Genomic DNA, 20,855 nt, shown 5'->3' on the forward strand with positions numbered 1-20,855 from the left:
AAGCCAGGCCTTGGGCAGGGTTCATCCTCCAGTAAATGGTTATCTTCTCCTCTAAGCAGTGCTGTAGTGTATATAGAAATGACACTTTCTACTTTGAGTAAGGACACAGGATCTCCAGATTTCCCAAACTCATAAAATGGTATCGAAGGATGGAAATGTACTTCTCAGGATTACTGTTCAGTCACAAATGTCCAAGGAAGTACAAAGGCAGGTTAGGGTCTTAAGGCCCAGGTTCAGCCCCCTAGCCAAGCCCTAGATTTTTAGCTACCATATACTTGACAGACATCACGTCCTGGGCCCTTCCACACCCCTTCAGAGGAATTTGAGTGAAAGGAGAGGTTCTTAGCATATGGGAAGGTGGAAGAAAGAAGAGTGAGCACAATGCTCTTTTAAATTGAAGCAGTCTCTCCCCCACTACTACCACAGGGCTAAGAGTCCAGTACTTTGTCCTCCCAAAGCCCCCAAGTACAGCTCTGTGTATGTAGCTCCACAGGGTACAGTCCCATCATATGTCACTGAGCCTTGAGGAGAACCACCGTAAATTTCCCAGGTTCCAAGGCTCAGGTGGGTGAGAAAAAGGAAAAATCATGAGAATAGCTGATAGGAGGCTAGAAATTGTTCAGCAAAAGCAGAGAAATGAGCTAGGAAATACTTCTCCCATCCTATGAGGTGTCGTGTACCAGGCTATACATTTCCAGTTCCATCAGCAGATTCTCCTCTGAGATGCTCTTGAAGCCTTTCCCCATTCTGGTTGCCTTCTCTGGATACTCCCCAGTTTATCAATGGCCTTCCTAAAATCTGACACCCCTAAAACGGAATGCAGGGCTCAAGATGTAGTGTTATGAGGGCAGAGCACAGTGGGGATATCACCTTCCTGGTCCTTCATATCAAAATGCAGCCCAATCTGGCACTAATTTTCCTGGCTACCAAATCATGTTGTTGACTCATGTTGAGCTTATAATCAACTTACTATTGCAAGCTTATAGCTGATGAGCTTATAGTCAACAAAAATCCCTGTCTTTTTCCCCTCAGACAAGTTGGTGTCTGACCAGGTCACCCTCATCTTCTACTTGTGAAGGTGCTCTTTTTTGTACCCAAGTGTAAGACTTTCATTTATTCCCATTATATTTCATCTTGTTTAATTCAGTCCAATGTTCTAGTTTGCCAAGATCTGTTTAGGTCCTGACTGTCACCCTCTATCCCTCCAAGCTGTTGTGGATGAGTCTTGCTGAGTCCAAAGCCAGTGCTTTATCCACTGTGCCACCTGTACTAACTCTGCATCAAGATGTTGAGGTCTCTGGAGCAGCGGCGACAGCAGGTTGTCTAAGTTGCGGCCATCCCATCCAGGTCAGAAATGGATTAGGTCAAAGTCCCTGACTCACTGGTAGTGTGGCATCATCTTATAAGTAGCCCCTGCATGATCATCCCAGCAGAATGATGGAGAGACTCAGTCTTTAGAAGAAAAAAATGTATTTGGAGGGAGGCAGCTAGGTGGTATAGTGGATAGGGCACGGCTCTTGAGACTTAACCTAGTAGAATCCCTAATTCCTAATCCATTCACAATTAGCTCTTGGGCCTTCACCTATTAGAAACTCCAACCCCTTATTGAATCTACTATATATTTCTGTAATAATAAACAACTGCTGCTGGGCCTGGGACAAATCTAAACCTAAGTTTGGCTCATGTCTAGGGTCTCACCAAAGTAAAAGTACGGAAAGATATTTGAGGACCCAAGTTCAAATCCGATCTCAGACATGTACTAGCTATGTGACTCTAGACAAGTCATTTAACCTTGTTTGCCTCTATTTCTCATATGTAAAATTAGCTGGAAAAGGAAAGGTAAAACACTCCAGTATCTTTGCCAAGAAAATCCTAAACAGGGCTTCTAAGAGTTAGACGTGACTTAACAACAACCTAATCTACATAGCCCACTATAGCTCAGAAATCCACCAGCTTCAGCCTCCACAGTAGCTGGGATCACAGGTGTGCACCACCACACCTGGCCCAAGCAGATCTGATAAGCATGCCAACTATTCCTTTATCTAAGCCATAGATGAAAATGGTCAACAGTAGGGCCAGGTACAAATATCTGGGGTCAGTACCATTTAACTAGCTGTGAATCCACCTAACTGAACGGATTTATAATCCAGTCCATTTGTATTCATCTTCTCCATGAAAATAACATGAGGCCTAATCAAATGCTTTGCTAAGATCTAGGGCAACTATTCCAGCAGTCTGCTGGTCTACCAGCCCAGTACCACTATCTAAGAAAGAAGGGGAATAATGGCTACTTTAGCTCGACTTGTCCTTGATGAAACCACTCTTATCCTGTGATCAATGCTACCTTTTCAAAGTGTTGACTTACCATGCTTTTAAAAATAATTCAACAAGCATCTATCAAGAACCTACTTTTTGGAAAGCACTGTTCTAGGCACTGAGAATATATGAGGGAAACAAAATGGGAAACAACCCTGCTTTGAAGGAGTTTACATTCTAGTTGCAGAAATACAGTCTACAATGGTGCTAGAATAAGAAATGAAGTCCATTCACCTAGTAGTTGGCAAACTCTATTTTCTATGTGAGGAACATTGCATAGCTACTTCTCTAGAGAGAGGCCTGGAAGCCCTGAGAGCTTCCTAGGATTGCATTCTCCAATACTTTTTAGAGCAGAAGTTATACCAAAGTCCCTGAGCTTATATGTCTGGTACACACTCCTAGGCAGGTAAGAACCTATAACCCCCCTCCCCACCTTCAAAAGTGGGAATGAAGGAGAGAGTAGACGAGGACAGGAACGGACTGGACGGCTGGGTCCTCATTAATCTATTTTCCAATCTCTACACTTTCCCCGTCAAGGACAGAGTTGGCCTTGGAGCCTGGGTTCAAATCCTGCTTCTGACATTTACTGTCAGTGAGGTCCGGGGCAAGTCATGTAACTTCCTAGTGCCGTGTCTAGGAAACTCCCTAAGACAATCGGACGCAGAGAAAGTGCTGACCCGTATCTGTAAGGGGGGGTAGTTTCCTAGCAGGGAGTTCCCTATTCCGTTGCCTTTCTAGGAAGCACAGTGCGTAGGGAAAGAATGCAAAGAGAAGTGATTAAGAGTGATTGTGATGGCAGGGGGATAAAGGGGGTTCTAGAGACTGTTGGCCCTCACCCGCAGACCAGCTGCCATTAGCAGTTGGAGATGATACCAAGCAGCTGTTTGCATGGACACATCCCCTCGCCCCGCCCCAGGGCACAGTCGTAGCCCCTGGCGAGCAGGGCCACGCGCTTGCCAAGGTGCCTGGCACGAGGTTAGGCGGCGGAGGCACAAGCTCGCTCCTCTCCCAGGTGCGGCTGTCCTCGGGCTCGCGCCAGGCCCCTCCCCCGCCTCTTCAGGCCCTGCGGTCCCTTCCCTTCATCCACCAGTCCGTGTTTTCCGTGCCGCTTCCCGACGCGACGCTGCGCCAGGCAGCCAGGTCCCGGCTGCCCACCGATCAAATCTACATGCCCGGCGCCGTACCCACTGTATGCAGGGTCTCTGTAGCGCAATCGGTTAGCGCGTTCGGCTGTTAACCGAAAGGTTGGTGGTTCGAGCCCACCCAGGGACGTATGTTTGGGAAGTGTTTTCGTCCGCAGTGAAAATCCTAACAGCGGAGAATTTTCCTATTTGGATGTGCTTTCTCCGTTCATTAGCACGCGCCACCGAGCTTTGGGTCGTGCGTGTCTGGGTGGCGGAGCTTTCTCACAATAGACGTCATGAGACTCATCCGCTGGTGCTTTCTGCTTGCGAAAGCCGGGCCTGCTTTTTGTCTCACATAGTCGTATAAAGCCGAAGGAGGTCCCGATTAACGGTTCCCTGGAGGTTTCTGGGGCGGAGCACGTGCCGGCCGCCGCAGGACCTTGGGCTGGGGAGGCGGCCTCTGCTCCGCAGTCCTGCGTGTGCCTTGTCTCGCGGGCAAGCCAGCGTTCTCAGAGTGACCTTCACTGTCCGTGGGCCAGAGAAATACAGTCGCACATGTATTCATTAAATCATCTCGTCTTCCCCTCCTGCCCTCTCCCAGCCTGTCCCCACTGTTGCATTGCATATAAATAAGGCTAGAGTGACACCAGATTACAGCACAGTTTCCGTAGTGTAGTGGTTATCACGTTCGCCTAACACGCGAAAGGTCCCCGGTTCGAAACCGGGCGGAAACAAGCAATAACAAACGTTTTTGAAAGTGCGTATGTGTTTAAAAAATTATGGATTGTATATCTTCAATTCCCTTTTCATGAGTTTCATAAATTGTGAGGGTTGTAGTTTACATTCAATAGTCTCCTCCTCTGTGATTTCACTGGTGGAGTTTAGTGAGCACGTTTTCATTTTCTGCAGAATTCTTGCAACGTGTTTCAGCTGAAACCCTCCATAAAGGAGAGGATCCGCCCCATGCGCTGTCTTTATTCCCTTCAGTCACAAGCAGCCCTGCCCAGCCGTGTCCTGGCATTGCAAAGGCCGAATTGCAACGTCCTTCCTAGAAAGTCTTTGGAAAGCTGGGTTAATCTCTCTTCCATCCTGCAGGTACGTTCAGGGCAATTGAAACTATTGATTTCGCTCTCAGAACGTAAATTTGATAATCATCGGGGAAAAAAACCTTTAGCATCTAATAATCTCTGGCCTTGCCGCTTCGCCTAAGAATTTGCTTCTAGAAAGGACTTGAGGGAGTGTACAAATTAAAACACAGTTCAAGATCTAAGGATAAGATAGTGTGAGTCCATGTGCTACAGCAGGAGTTGTTATGTTCTTGCAAGACAGCTATCTGGCAGCTTCGGTAAACGAGGTGATGGGTTGCAGGGGCGCTAGAGTCCCCTGCGTCACTTAATGCCTATTAGACAAGAACTCGTAGGAGAGACAGAAAGAGAGATAGATTGCAAGAGATAGCAAGATAGATGTGGATAGATATAGATATGTATGCAAACTCGCATACATGCACACATGTGTGAGTATATGTATGTACACACATTTGTGTTATGCCTCTTTTTGCAAAAGATTAAGAAAGTGTTTAAAAGGTTCTAACGTGATGACTTTTAGCATATAAGTTCTAACCTGAGGTCCGTGAATAGATTTTACAGATGGATGGGAAAGAAATTATATCCCTATTTTCCCTAACTTCCAAATGATATTTAGCATTTCCTTCAATTATTTAAAAATATTATTCTGAGAATTCAGAGATTTCACAAACTGTCAAAGGGGTCCATAACAAAAACAAAACAGGTAAGAGCCCTTATCAGGGACTTCCCTGATTCACCTTTACAATTAAATATAATTCAATAAAGACATTTCTGAAAGTTAGATTAGTCCAAAGGGTTTGGGTTTTTTGGTGTCCCATGTAAACGAATAAAGGAATAGAAACCTGTAGAAGGTAAATCAGTAAGTAGTTTCCTGGTTTTCCCCTCTTCCCTCTCTCTCAACCCCAGCTGCTGGTGCCATCCCCTCTGCGACTTCTATTCCATCTACTTTTGACTATCTGGAGTATGTACCTAGTTATTTACATGTTCATTTCCCCCCATTAGAATGCAAACTCCTTGAGGGCAGGGACTTTCTCAACCTTGTCACAGCTTAGCACAGTGCCTGGCTCATGGTGGGATAGTGTGATAAATGACTACTTTAACCTTTTCGCCTGTCTTCCCTACCGGAAACTACACATACTATGGGTAGATTCCTTGAAAGACATAGCGGCATTGAGCCTGGAGAAGAGAACAAACAGTTCAGTGGGGTCGTGTTACCTTTGTACAAATATTTGAAGGTAATTCATGTGGAAGACGATTTCTGCTTGGCCCCAGAGTGCAGAACTAGGAGAAATGAGTCAGAAGTTTCAAAGAAGCAAATTTTGGCAAAGCTTGCTAACAAAGAGAGCTATCCAAATGGAAAGCCCTGTGTGGGGGAATGTGGGGTCCGTTCCCTGCAGGTTTTAAAGCAGAGGCAGGATCGCTTGGGAGGTTTGATGGATTCTGGTTCAGGACCTTCTTGATCCCTTCTAGTTCTGAAATGCTGTATTTCTGAAGAAAGCTTTTGACGAGTGTAGGATCTCAGTTCGTGTACTATCAAATGCTCCAACAGCTACCTGCTGTGCAGATATGTTTACCGTTGATTGAAGTGTGAGCCATATGCTTCAGACACAATGTGGGAGACAGTCAAGGTTGCCTGCCACTCTCCTTGGAAGTTGGAGAGGCAGCTGCATTCTTCCTCAAACACAGGTCAACTTTCTCCAGCAGTATAGACAAAGGCAGGAGCACAAGGAAAATAGTCTGTACAGGCAATATCTGGTTTGTTTGTTCGTTTGGTTTTTATCTCTTTTAAAGAGCACTGAGAGGAGCGTTAGAGAAAGCAACTCCTGCTTTCTATTTTATCATCTAAAAGGAGTTACAACAGGGCAAACAGAAAAACCTAACATACCCTTATGGAGAATCAAAAATAAAACATCTATTTATGTTGTATGTGTTATTAGTTGCAAGCTTTTCTGTGCATTGGAAACTTAAAGCCTTTCTGTCTTTATTAACCATTTAACTATTCTTTTTTCAGTTTTGTTGTTGTTGAGACAGTCAGGGTTAAGTGACTTGCCCAAGGTCACATAGCTATGTCAAGTGTCTTTGGTTGGAGTTGAACTCAGGTCCTCCTGACTCCAAGGCTGGAGCACTATCCACTGAGCCATCTAGCTGTCCTCGTAAGAAAAACTATTCTTTCTGGTTGAAATGGACACACTTTTTTCCCTGTTATTTATTTTCAATTGTTGCTTTTCATTTTTATGACATTACTTTCTAAAAGTGTCCCTCCCTCTTCCCCTGCCAAGGGAGTCTTTCCTTATAACAGTAAGAAATAGAAGCAAAAAAACCAACTGGTGTGCCCTTTTTGGACACCAGCAGATTCTTAGGAGAAGGGGCAAGGCCAGAGATTATTAGATGTGAGGATAAGGTCCTATCAAAGATGACTGAGTTATTCCACAGCTTGTAATGTTATGTGGAGGCTTCCAGAGACAGTGAATTTGCCCCCAGAGCACAACTGTCTCTGTACCTTTTCCCCAACACTCATTCGTACAGAACCACAGAATATTAGTCTTAAAAAGCTGGGGAACCTTGAACCCCAGAGCTGTTTGGTGGATTATTGGGCAAATATCTGCTGCCTGGTCATGGCCTAGCCTGCAGAGGTGAATATTCAGGAAACATACTGTAGAGTCACCATCTGTTAATGTGACATCTCTCCCTGAAGGGGGCCCAGGCTGAACCAATAAAGACTCGTCCAAAAAAGACTCTAAACATACATTTTTTTCCCTCTCTTTTTCTTGACTGACATTTATCAAATCTCAGAGCCAAGGTCATAGAGAGAGGTTTCAGCCTATGCTAGGCTAATGATATTTCTGTAAAAGCAAAGTAGTACTTGCACTAAGGGTGAAAGCTGAGCCTCAACCTAAAAATCATGGAACAATAAACCCAGAAGCAAAGTAATTTTCCTGGCTGAGGGTCATACCATCTAGCAAAGACAATGTGATTCTCTGGAGAAAGAACAACATTAAATCCTTAACAACCCACAGTTCCAGAGTTGTAAATTGCCTTGACCACATGTGTTCTCCATGTGTGTGCCTCACTACCTTTAACTTTATGCCTGGTATCATTCCTCCCCACAATTCACCTCTACCCTCCCCACTCTTTTTCCCCTCCCCATTCTGTGTGTATTTGTAGGAGAGTCAATGCCCTGTAGCAATTATTTGTTGGGAAATTGCTCAAGCCAGAAGTCCTAAGATCCTCCTTGGTTCATTTGGCCAGAGGTCAATAAATCAGAATGCAAGGCTAGAAGATAAAAAGTTTAATTTAGCAGTTGCCAGGTAGATAGCAACTTCCGGAACAAAGAGAGATACACACATATGTAGGCACATATGGGTTTTACCCAGCCTTAGGGTGACATTGACAAGAGCAGAAGGAGCCCATAAGGTGAGGATGCTCAGCCACTTGCCTTATTTGGGAGGTTAAATAATAGGGACCGGATATCAGGCGATTTGGGGAGGGGGAAGGACGTGCTAAGTTTGGAGTTTCAAGAGTTGCCAAGATCAGATTCATTCCAGTGTGATAATGCCTTTCTCTGATGTTCATCTTAACAGAATATCCTGGTGGGACAGGAAATCTTAACAGTAGTAGAGACCTCTATTTACAGAAGCCCATAGCTCTCTTTCTTTGATTTCTCAGTTTACGTCCTCCACTTATTCTTGCTATTCCCTTTGAGTAAATGCTTTTGATAATGGCTCATTGGGTCTCTTGGATTACTGTTCGTGTTGGAAGCATACTGGCAAGGGTTTGTGAACTATAGTAGTAGATGTAACCACCCACCATTACTACTAGAACTTGAAGTAGCAGCAGCCCCTCTGGGGACCAAACCTATGAGTGGAGGCACAGATTTAAGAAAGGAGCACAGAGGGTGTGCTACACAACCCACCCATACAGTTAATCTGACAGCATATGCAATACTCCATATCTCCAATGCCCCACCTCTGTAATGAAAGGAGAATTTCCTCAAGCTTAGTCATTATAATTGCATGACATTCCATTCCATTTTGTTTTGCTTTCCATTTACAATGTGTGTCTTATTTACCTGGTTCTGCTCATTTCACTTTGCATCAGTTCATACAAGTCTTTCTGTCCTTTGAATTCTTGCTACTCATTTTTTATGACACAATTGTATTCTATTATCTTCTTGTACAACAATTTGTTTTGCAGTTTCCCAATTAATGTGCACCTATTTATGCAAGGCTATATATCAATCAATCCATCAGCATTTAGTAATTGCCTACTATGTGTCAGGCACTGAGAACACAAAAGCAAAAAAAAAAAACTGTCATTGCCCTCAAGGTTAATGCCCACCTGAGGTTAATCTTATCAGAACATCCTGATGAGGCAAGAGACATGGAGGGCAAAATGTGGAACCTTTCTTTGTAACTTCCTTTGAGCTATATTCCTTAGTCATGGGATCTCTGAGTCAAAGGGAATGGACATTTTAGTCACTTTTTTAAGTATAATTTGAAATGGACTAATCTTAATAAAATTCTAAAAGTATAGGCATGTAGATCTGAAACAATGAAGTTTGGAGACACTGGCCTCTGCTCCTCTAACACAATAGCCCATCCCCCAACTCAGTACCTTTTCACAACAGGGCTGTCCCCTATTCCTCTTCAGTTCTGCCTCCTCAAGAAATCAAGCAATAAACATTTATAAAGTGCCTATGCCAGGCACTGCGCTAAGTGCAGGGGATACAACAAGAGGTAAAAGACAGTCCATGCCCTCAGGAGCTTATAATCTAAGAAAGGAAGCTGCCTGGCTTCCTTCAAGGTTCAGCTGAAGTCCCATCTTCTATAGGAGGCCTTTGGAGTTTCCCTCCCACCCACCCCCTTCATTTCCTTTTGAAATTACCTTCCATTTACATTGCATATATCTTTTATGTACAGTTTTTTACATGTCATCCCTCCCCTTTACAACATGAGCTCTGAGGACAGGGGCTTTGTTCATACCTTTCTGTGTTTCCATAATACCTTGCACCTAGTAATGCTTAATAAATGCTTATTGGCTGGTTGAAATTTTGGTTAATAATTAATATGGTTAGTTGGTTGCTTGGTTAATTGTTGTCCTTCATACTTGGAAGAGGACCAAAATGACGTCACTATGTTGGGGTCAAGGTGCAGTGTGTGCAACTGTGGCTGATCAGACCGATATGAACTGGGAAGGCTCTACCAACATGTCAGGCACAAATAGTCCACATGAACATTTGGAGTGGAGATGTCTCTAAATCTGTGCATTGCACGTTTCTTCTGAGCTACTACAATTCTACTTCACTCATAGAGCATAGAGCCTTCTTTGATGCTGGCATGCCATGCTGATGGTCTTGTGCCAGGGTCTCCCATGTCTCACAACTGATAACAAAGTTCTTCAGAGAGACCTTGAGAGTGTCCTTGTATCGATTCTTCAGTGCTTGCCTTGTGTGAGTGTCTGTAAAATAGTCTTTTAGGTAAATGTATGTCTGGCATTAGAACAATGTGGTCAGCCTATTGGAGTTGAACTCTCTTCAGTTGAGTTTGAATGCTTGGCAGTTCAGCTCAAAAAAAAAAATTCAGTGTCTGGTACCTTGTCTTGACAGATGACCTTCAGAATCTTCTTAAGACAATTCAAATGGATGCAATTCAGCTTCCTGGCATGGCCCTGGTAGACTACCCAGGTTTCACAGGCATACAACAATGAGGTCAGCACAACAGCTTTGTAGACCTTCAGTTTGGTAGTCAGTTTAATACCTCTTCTCTCCCACACTTTGCTTTGGAGCCTCCCAAATACTGAGCTAGCTCTGGCAGTGTGTGTGCCAGGCTTATTATCTATGAGTACATCCCTGGAAAGTAGACTGCCAAGGTAAGTGAACTTATCCACAGCATTCAAAATTTCTCCATTTGCTGTAACTGATAGTTCCAAGTATGGATTGTGCAGTGCTGGCTGGTGGAGAACCTCTATTTTCTTGGTATTTATTGTCAGGCAAAAATTAACACAAGAAGCAGAGAATCAATCCATACAGAGGCTGCATTGAGTGAGTACACAATCATCTTTGAACAAAAGTCACCCACTAACTCACCCTTTACATTAGTCTTAGCTTATAGCTTTTTCAAGTCAAATAATTTACCATCAGTATGGTAGTCGATCTTAATGCTATTTTGGTTCTTATTGAAGGCATCCAACAACATTGCTGAAAACATTATGCTAAAAAGTATGGGAGCAAGCATATAGCTCTGCTTCTTTCCATTGGTGACTGGGAAAGCTTGGGAACAGCATCCATTAGAATAATTACTATATGTTGTATAGAAATGTACTGCTATGTACGTGTACATATCTACAATACAAGTATGTATATTCAGCTATCTGTGTTCTTGAATGGTTTTATTTTGTTCAAAATATTTGAAAGCTTAGAAGGGAAAATTTGCAAAGTCCCTTTAAGCACAGACTTGGCCTAATGAATGGGGACTTTAAGCTACTGTGTGCAAGCTAATTTTTATAGTGGCAAGAGACACCTCAGGCCAGGTCTTGGATACCAAAAGTACCCTGTTGATTGTAGGGGCTTCGCTGGCTAAGTAACATCTTTTGGGTTTTTGTGGTGTTTTTGGCAGTTTGGGGACACTGAAGAAGAAGTCCAAACTTTTCTGTTTCTAAGAAAAGGTTCCAAGTGAGCCCTACCTAATAAGTCTGAGAAAACACAAAAGTTAGACTGAATTTTTAAGAAAGCGAACAGCATTCTGTCAGTCATCAGAGTGTTGTATTATGGTTAGAGGTGTCTATTTCTTTTAAATCTTACTCTCTATTTATAATATTATTCCAAGATTATTCTAAGCATGTTCATCTTTTATTCAGAAGCAACCTATTTCAAATTGCTACTTCAATAAAGAAGACAGGCTCTATCTTTTACAGAAAAGTAAATTAAAATATAGAAGCAAGTGCTTTTATCTGTGGTACATCAGTTATCTATTTCTAAAAATAAGCCTACCTGTGGGATCCATACTATGTGAATGAGCAGGTGCTATAATTGCAGTAACAGAAGCCTCTGAAAGGGAGAAAATATCTTGTATGTACAATTTATTTCAGTGCCAGCAAGAATCACAGAATTAATTATTCACCTTGAAATTTTAGCCTTACTCTAAAAGGCAGACAATTTCTATCCGCTAAATTAATTCACATTTCTAGAGCATCTTAAGGTTCTCATGCTGCTTTCCTCACACCAACTCTCCATTGTAGGTAATGGAAGTATCCCCATTTTATAGCTAAGGAAACTGAGACTTAGAGTCTTGTGACTTGCCCAAGATCATACAGCTTAAAAATGTTAATTCAATTCAACAGACACTAAGTTTCTGCTGAGTACAAGGCACATAGCCCACAAGATATGTGGGATATATGAACACCAAAAAGAATCAGTCCCAGGAATTTGAGTTCAAGCAGAGATTCTGCAAGTATTAGAAAAGCTTTTATCCTATTGGCAATAGGGAGCCATGGAGGGTTTTGGAGCAGAGAAGTGACAGGTTCAGATCTGTGTCTTCAGTGGAGAGTGAAAAGACTGAAAGGAAAGAGAACAATTAGAAAAACTATTACAGTCATTCAGGAGAGAACTGAGGTTTTGGCAGTGTGTGTGAATGAGAAGATGGATATGGGAGACGTTGTGGATTCAAACCCAAAATACTTTGATGCATCCATAAACCGGGTAGTCTCCCAGTTAGAAATGTTAGCCCCTTGAGGGCAAGGGCTAATTCCACTCTTGTCTTCCTATCTCCAGTACTTAGCACAGTGGCTGGCTCTTAGTAGATGCCTAATAAATGTTTTTTGATTGATTGAGAGATCCCTGGTTTAATCAGTCACAAATAGTCAATAGTCAGTAAACATTTATTAAGTGCCTATTATGAGCCAGGAGGAAGACAAATAAAAAAAAAAAGTCCCTGCTTTCTAGGAGCTTACAATCTAATGGGAGGTGGGGGTGGGGTACACAACACTCGAAAAGGAAGCTAAAACGGTGGAGGAGAGGGGGAAGGTACCAAGGAAGTATGGCGTAGAAGGCAAGTCAGAGATGTATCCAGGAGAGAAATGAGATATTCCGAGCTGAGCAACCTCTCGAAATGGAGGCTTTGGAGTTCCTGAACACACCCTCCAATCAGAGGGACAGGGGTAGTGATGAGGTAGAATCCCAAAGCTTCTGGGATCTTACAAGATAACGAGGTTATTCCAATAATGAACTTCCTGGGGCAAGGGGAGCAATCAGAGAAGTCCCAAAAAAGTGAAGCCAGGTGAGAAATGATGTTTGGAGGTCCTCCTTAAATGAAAGTTCGAGGTATGTGGCTTCACTCTCCAATCAGAGAGGCTGATGTGGCTGCTTCCTCTACAAGTGCGATCACGACTTCCACATATGTTCTCGTCCTGTGCCCTTTTTTTAAATTAAATTTTATCCTTTTAATTAAAGAAAATCTAATTTTTCTTCCTCCCTGGCCCCCCTTTTGGGAAGAGAAAAGAAAAACAAAACCTTTGTAGCCAATATGCGTAGTCAAACAAAACAAATTCCCGCATGGGTGGTGTCCAAGAAAATCCATCTCCTCTTGTGCCGTGTGTCTATCACCTCTTTCTCATGAAGTGGATGACGCGCTTTATCGCCTTTCTTCAGGAATCATGGATGGTTGTTGCGTTGATCACAGTTCTTATAACATTCAAAGTCGCTTTTGCAGTGTTGTTGCAATTGTGTGAATTGTTCTGGTTTTACTCAGTTCGTTCATCAATTCATGACAAGTCTTCAAAATTGTTCGTCTTTATAGTATTGATATATTATACATTGCTCCTCTGAGTTTGCTCACTTTATTCTGTATCAGTTCATACAAGTCTTTCCATGTCCCTTTGAAATTATTTTCTACTTCCTTAACAGCACAGCAATGTTCCATTACATTTATATACCACAAGTCAAGATACCACTCTGTAATTTCATTGGTCCTCTCTGAAAATGAAGGACAAACAACCTCCACTCCCCAACTGACAGGCAGCCCCCCTTAAGTTTGCAGTTTGGGGCCACCACCACCAAAAAAAAAAACGCTGTAAATTCTTTTGTACGTCACAGGGGTGGGGAACCTTCGGCCTTCAGGCTGCATGTGGCCCTTTCAGTCTTCCAGTGTGGCCCCTTGATTCGGTCAAAGGGCCGCACTTGAGGACCTAGTGGGCCACATATCCCCCACCCCGGTAGGACAAGAGGACCTTTTCCTCTTTCTTTAATCTCTTTTAAGAATAGGCTGAGCAGCATGGTAGAGTCAAAAGGCATATACATAGTTAGTAACTTTTGTGTATAATTCCAAATTAATTTCCAAAATGGCTGGACCCATTCACAGCAACACCAACATCAGGGTGCCTATTTTTCTGCCGTTTCTCCAACATCAGTCATTTTCCTTTTTTGTCATCTTTGTCAATCTGATGAGTGTGAAGTCAACCTCAGGATGGCTTTAATATTCATTTCTCTAATTATTAGTGTCTTGGAGCATTTTTTCATATAGCTGTAGATATCTATCCGTGTTCCTTCTCTTAACAATTGCCTGTTCATATCCCTAGACCATTTATCAATTGGAAAATGGCTCTTATTCTTATCAATTTGAATGGGTTCTTCATATATCTTAATTAAACAATTTATTTATTAATTTTTTAGTTTTCAACATTCACTTCCATAAGATTTTGAGTTTCAAATGTTCTCCCCTTTCCTCCCCCCCTCCCTCCCCAAGACGGCATGCAATCTGATATAGGCTCTACTTATATGTTCATTTTAGCATATTTGGGTTCTTCATATATCTTAGAAATGAGATCTTTCCAGTCGAGAAACTTGCTGCAAAGATTTTTTTTCCTATTTGTTTTCCTTTTAATTTTAGGTTTATTGGATTTGTTTGTGTAAAACCTTTTTAATTTTATACAATAAAATTATCAATTTTATCTTCTGTGATCCTCTCTATCTCTTGTCTGGTCATTAAATCTTCTATCCATAGTCTAACAGGTAATTTTTACTTTTTTCTCTAATTTCTTTATGATATGACCTTCTATATCCAAGTCACAAATCCATTTGGAGCTTATCTTGGTGTAAGATATACAGTGTTGGTCTAAATCTAATTTCTTCATACTGCTGTCCAGTTTTTCTCATATATATATATATATATAAAAGCTCCTGTGTGTTGTATACCTAAGCTGTTCAACGGATCAATATCTCTATTTTTAAACTAGTATCAGATTGTTATGAGAATTACCGCTTTGTAGAATACTTTGAGATCTGGTACTTTCAGGGTCTGTTGTTTGACTTTTTTTTTCACCATTATTTCCCTTGAGATTCTTGATCTTTTCTGCCTCCATCTGAATTTCATTATTTTTTTTCTAGCGCTAAAAAGTAATCTTTTGGTAGTTTGATGGATATGGTATTGAATAAGAAAATTATTTTAAATAGTATTGTCAGTTTTATTATATTGACCTAGCCTTTTATTATATTGACACATGAGCAATTAATATTTTTTCCAATTATTTAGATCTTTTATTTCAGTAAACAGTGAATTGTAATTGTGTTTATATAACTTGTGTATATCTGGGTAGTTAGACTCCTGAGTATTTTATACATTCTGTAACTATCTTAAATGGAATTTCTCTTCCTATTTCTTCCTTCTGAGTTTATTGCTACTATACAAAAATAATGATTATTTGTGTGGAGTTATTTTGTGTCCTGCAAATTTGTTGAAGTTATTGTGAAGTAATTTTTTAGTTGACTCTGTAGGATTCTTTATGTACACCATCATATCATCTCATTTATCATGCCTATTCCTTCCATTTTTTTCTTGTCTTATTATGTTAGCCAACATTTTTAATGCCATGTTAAATTAAAGTAGTAACAATGGACATTGTTGTTTTACCCTTGATCTTACTGGAAAGGATTCTAGTTTATCCCTGTTAGATATAGTGCTAGTTCTTTGTTTTAGGATTATATGCTATATATTATGCTAAAAAAAGTTCATTTATTTCTTTGTTTTCAAGTCTTTTTTCTTTTTCTTTGTTAAAGACACAGGTATTATTTCAAAAGCTTTTCCTGGCTCTATTGATATAACCATACGATTTTTGTTGCTTTTATTATTAATGTTAAATTGAGTTCATGGTTAATTTGTTGCTGTTGAGTCATTTCAGTCATTTCTGACTCTTGGTGATCCCATTTGGGTTTTTCTTGGCAGATACTGGAGTGGTTTGCCATTTCCTTTCCCAGCTCATTTTACAGATGAGAAAATTGAGGCAAACAGGGTTTAATGACTTGCCCAGGTCACATAGCTAATAAATTTCTGGGGTCAGATTTTATCTCAGTTTTTCCTGACTCCAGGCCCAGTGTTCTATCTACTGCACCACCTAGCTGCCCTGCTTCCTAATATTAACTAACCTTGAATTTCTGGCATAAATCTAACCTGGTTATATTGTATAATCTTTGTGATATGCCATTTTAGCCTCTTTGCTAATATTTCATTTAAAATTTTTGTATCAATGTTCATTAGGGATATTGATCTATAATTTTCTTCTGTTTTGACTCTCCCCAATTGATGTGTGAAGACTTTATTTGGGTCATAGAAGGAATTTGGTAAGATTCTCCCCTCCCCCTGCCTTTTGTATGCTATTTTTTCAGTTTACATAATGTTGGAAGTAATTGTTCTTAGAAGGTTTGATACGGTTCACTTGTGAAACCATCTGGTCCCTGGGTTTTTTGTCTGGTTGTTTGTTTGGTTGGTTTTGGGGAGGGAGGGGGCCAGGAATGAGAGAGCTTATCCGGCTTCTTCCTCTGGGATTGCTTTAATTTCTCTGTTTCTTGTTCTGTTAATATGCACTTCTTATCTCTATCTTTCCATAAACCCTCTACAAAGGATCCTATGTAATGTATGAGCAGTCTTCCTCTGGATCTTTCTTTTACTATGTTGATGGTACCAGCATGCATTTAGGCTGTCCATCTGTTTGTTGTCTCTCATTCTTAACACATGACTGATCCCCTCCCCTTTTCAGTCATATATGACCTCAGTAATATAACCTAAGTCATTTCTGGCGTACATTATTTTATTGGTAATACATTATAGCCAGGAGTGTGCTCCCCAACTTGAATGGGGAGAGCTGATTGTTAAATTTTCAGTGTAAGCATATACACCTCAGAAATTAGCAAAGCTACAGATCTGAACTTGATTTGTTGTTTTGTCAATTGACTAGATTCAAGATAGTGGTAAAGAAAATGTTAGTAATTCAGATTAAATTTAAAAGTATATGTTAGGTATACTGCCTCCTCCCCCCCGCAAAGAGCTAGCTATTAAACATTTACCAGCATACTCTAGCTGTAGCTCACTTAAACATATCAACAATGGCTGCTTCCTCATATACAGATCCAGTTTTATGAATAGGTTAACATAAACTATCACCTTAATAGAGTTGCCTGATTGTGCCCTGAGACTCTCCAGGACCCAGATTATCGGCTACTCTTGGTACATTCACAAACCACATTATCAGAAATTCTACTGAGGATTACTACTCTTAAAAGATGGAAATACCCTTGAGGATGCGCAGTTGAAGCTTTTATCAGACATTCACATCTTAATATGAATTGGGTTATCAGCTCACCTTCCTCCATGACAACTAGTGAAGATAAGGAGTGAATTTTTATGGGAATGAAAAGATAAAGGATTTTGGACAGAAGGTATCATACAAACAGGTGTTGCAGTGAATTCCAATAAATACAATCAATGAGAGGCGATGGAAAGAAGGGGAACAGGGATACATAAAGAAGAAATTGGGAGGAGGGCAGAATTTGACCTACTCCAGTGTTGCCTAGAGCCAGTCCTACTCGTGGTTAATAACCTTTATTTGCCTTAATGGAGATGCTAATGTGTATATTAGGGATTATTTTATCCCAATGTGTATTTCTCACTACAAGTCCTATATTCCAAAATTCTTTATGAAAGGAATCTAATATGCAGGCAAACATCAGCACTTTCCAAAGCATACAGCAACATAACTGCACTGCATCCCTACTAATTACTTTGCAATATGGCAGTCACATACAACTTCCCCATTGCCTCAAACAATAGATTCATTGCCTCTGTGTGCATAAACCAAAAAGACAAAAATGAACCCTTTTCTAGTTGATCTTTCTCTACTCATGACCTGAGAGCTTAATTATAACAGTAATGGGATTCTGGGTATCTTGGAATTTCAATTAGATTGAACAAAATGTATTGAATGCATAATGTGTGCCTGGTACCAAGTGTGATGTAAAGATATATGAAATGATTTCTTCCTTCAAGGAGTTTATAGTCTGGGAAAGCTATAAGGAGGCAGAATAAGACATATACCCGAATAACTTTAATGAAAAGAAGGGTGTGAAAATTCATGATTGGTAAAAAGTGCTTTAAAAGTTCACATGAAGAAGGCCTCATTTCTCATTTTGTGGGGTAGCATAAAGAAATGGGGAACAAGGGCAAAAATAGCTTCATGTAGGGGTACATTTTAATCTGTGCCTCAAAGGACAAGTAAGATTTCAACTGGCAGAGCATGCAGGTTGGCCATCTTCGGCCAAAGGTTCAAGATGAGCAGAAGCCCAGAAAGGAAGGTAGGATGTGCCCAGAGAATTTGGAGTTAGTCAGTTTCACCATTACCATGGTAGGCTGGAAGAATTATTTCTTCCTTGTTTTTCTCTTTCCTCTTACCATCCTATTCACCAGCTTCTTCTCATGCCAAGATTCAAATCCTAGCATATTAACTTTGTAGGAAATCCAGCCCTGAAGGCAGCATGATATGGGAGAATGAACAATGGATTTGGATTCAGAAGACCTGACTTCTAGTTCTGGTTCTGGCAAATCACTTCGTGTTCCTAGACCATCTCTTGAATCTTGATTTTTTTTTTTAAAGGGAGATAATAAGACTTGTATTACTTTGGTTTTGGTATACTAATCAAATAATTCTGTATATGTTTTACAACTATGAAGTCCTAAAAGGGGGCAAAGGGCAAAAAACTTGACATTGAAATTATTTAATTTAATTGTTGATATTCTAAATGTGAAATCTTTGTTCAATAGCCAATGAGTTGATTTCTTCCTGGAGGAAATTAATCATATTAATATTGACATTATATATGTAATCAGAAATGAAACTATAAGTGAAATAACAAAGCAAGGATGTTGCAGCTCAATGGAATGATGACTCATAAGTTCTCCTTGGAAAGTCAAATAAAAGAGTTGGCAGAGTGGGTTTAACTGTGCACTGAGAGACAACAGAAAATTTATCATGGGATGTATTTATTTTCATGGGATACATTTATTTTCAAGGTGGTCATTATTTTGCTGCAGTGTTCAGGAAGAGCTTAACCTAAAAAAGACTATCTTGAAAATAAATGCAGCAAGCAGGGAAAAAGTAATATACAAGACTAAAATAACATAAATGAAAAGTTTACTAAAAGAAAGTTGAATTCAAGTAAATAAAAAAAAAAAACAATGAAGGTCCCGGAGAACAGAACCCTCCTGTCAGAGGGGAAGGTAGAATACTAGGAGAGAAAGACAAATGCGTCGTCAAATGCAGTGACTATAAGATGTGTTAAAGAATTGACCCCTTTCTCTGCTGTGGCGCCATAACCAGGGTACCATTCATTAGTATTTATAGATGTGAGTGAAGAAGCCTTTCAAACACAGATACAGAGTTTTATATGCTATGAGAAATATAGCTCATATACATACAAGTATGCATATCTAAAGATATATGCATATAGGTAGGAAGCTATATACATGTAATAGGAAGAAATTCCTACTGTTTTTCAAAGCACTGAGATCAGTTTTCAAGATCCCTGAGAGGATATCTCAAAATGTCTGCCAGATATTTAGAAAGAATCATAGATATCCTCCCCAATTCCACCCTCCAAAAAACCAAAAGTGATTGAGAAGACACTGACAACTCAGGTCTATCATCTCTATCTACAAAATCCTTACAAGAATGATCTATACATATGTGAAATGTATCCTTGATAAAATTGAGAAGAGAACACATAGGCTTTCACAAACCTGAAAGTATACAGAATGGAAGATCTATTTATTGTTTGGTTTCTTTTAAAAGCTCTTGACTTGGTGGAACAAAATGGAGCTTAAAAGACTACCATAAGCGTCTCCCATACATATGCTAAAAGCTTCTAAGATTCCCTGAAAGGTGCAATGCCAACATAACTTTGTTTAATGATTCTCTGCTTAACTGTCAAGTGGGGCATGAAACAGGCATGCTCACACAGACGTTTGCCACTGGTATGGAAAATGTCAGCAGACAAATGGATGAACGATTTTCTATCACCATCTATCTCCATTTTCAGGTTCAAACCTATAGAAAAATCTGTTTATACTCATTGTGGTTTGGTTTCTGTTTTATCACCAGACTGAAATTATTCTCCCCAAGATTACTAGTGATCCCTTTTTCCTGCTAAACCCAGTGACCTTTTCTCATTCCTTATTCTTTGAAGCATTTGACACTACAGAGCACCCTTCTGGATAGTCTTTCCATTCTAGGCTTCCAAGACACTGCTTTCTCCTGACTCTCCTTTTACCTGTCCTCAGTCTCTTTTGCATGATCTTCATGTTAGGGTTCACCTCCTGACTCTAGGTGTTGTCCATATTTACATATCCAGCTCTCATCTCTCCTATGCTGCAGTCCTGTGTCACCAATTGTCTGCTGTCCATCTCCATCTGGATGTCTCATAGGTATCTCAAACTCACCATGTCCTTTTTTCCATAAAAAGGACACTGCTTGCAGTCACTCAGGTTTCTAATCTAAACGTCACCCTTGTGTCTTCCTTCTCAATTAGCCACCATGTCCAGTTCCTTTTCAAATTGAGTCAATTTTACCTTTATTACATTTCTCACAATTTCCCCTTCTCTCCACTCACACCACAACCACCTAATTCAGGACCATGTCACCTCAGGCCTCCTAATTGTTCTATTTCCCTCAAATCTCTCCTTTCTCCAATCCATCCTTCACTGAGCTGCCAAATTAATATAGGTCTGACCACATCTCTCCGGCTCAAAAAGTTTCAGTGGCTCTTAATTGCCTATAAGATGAAATACAAACTCTTGCAGTTAGAAGTCCTTATAATCTAGCTTCAATCTAACTTTCAAACATTGATTATTCATTATTTATCTTCACACACTTTGTTCCAGCCAGACTGGCTTACTTAATATTTCTTCCACGTGATATTCCATCTTTTGCTTTTCCTGCTAGCCTCCACCTCTTAGAATCCCCAATTCCTTTCAGGAGTCAGTTCAAATATCACCTGGTACAAGAGGCCTTTCCT

The 20,855-nt window shown here is 40.5% G+C and overlaps 1 long non-coding RNA gene and 2 other non-coding genes across 4 annotated transcripts in view; all 3 read left to right on the forward strand.

The window, feature by feature from the left end:
• Positions 1 to 3,514: 3,514 nt before the first annotated feature.
• On the forward strand, positions 3,515 to 3,588 carry TRNAN-GUU (transfer RNA asparagine (anticodon GUU)). Its single transcript has one exon. It is a non-coding gene; the product is annotated as a tRNA-Asn (tRNA).
• A 513-nt stretch (positions 3,589 to 4,101) lies between these two features.
• Positions 4,102 to 4,174, forward strand: TRNAV-AAC (transfer RNA valine (anticodon AAC)). Its single transcript has one exon. It is a non-coding gene; the product is annotated as a tRNA-Val (tRNA).
• Positions 4,175 to 4,390: 216 nt separating this feature from the next.
• LOC110215544 (uncharacterized) overlaps positions 4,391 to 20,855 on the forward strand; it is a 55,866-nt gene continuing 39,401 nt past the window's right edge. Inside the window, exon 1 of one of the 2 annotated variants that reach the window (XR_002326563.2) lies at positions 4,391 to 4,535. This is a non-coding gene — a long non-coding RNA (uncharacterized LOC110215544). The remainder of the gene's footprint in view (positions 4,536 to 20,855) is intronic. The other variant, XR_002326562.2, reaches the window with a different exon arrangement.

Source organism: Phascolarctos cinereus, unplaced genomic scaffold, assembly GCF_003287225.1.
Source record: "Phascolarctos cinereus isolate Bilbo 61053 unplaced genomic scaffold, phaCin_HiC Scaffold_726;HRSCAF=1367, whole genome shotgun sequence".
NCBI lineage: Eukaryota > Metazoa > Chordata > Mammalia > Diprotodontia > Phascolarctidae > Phascolarctos > Phascolarctos cinereus.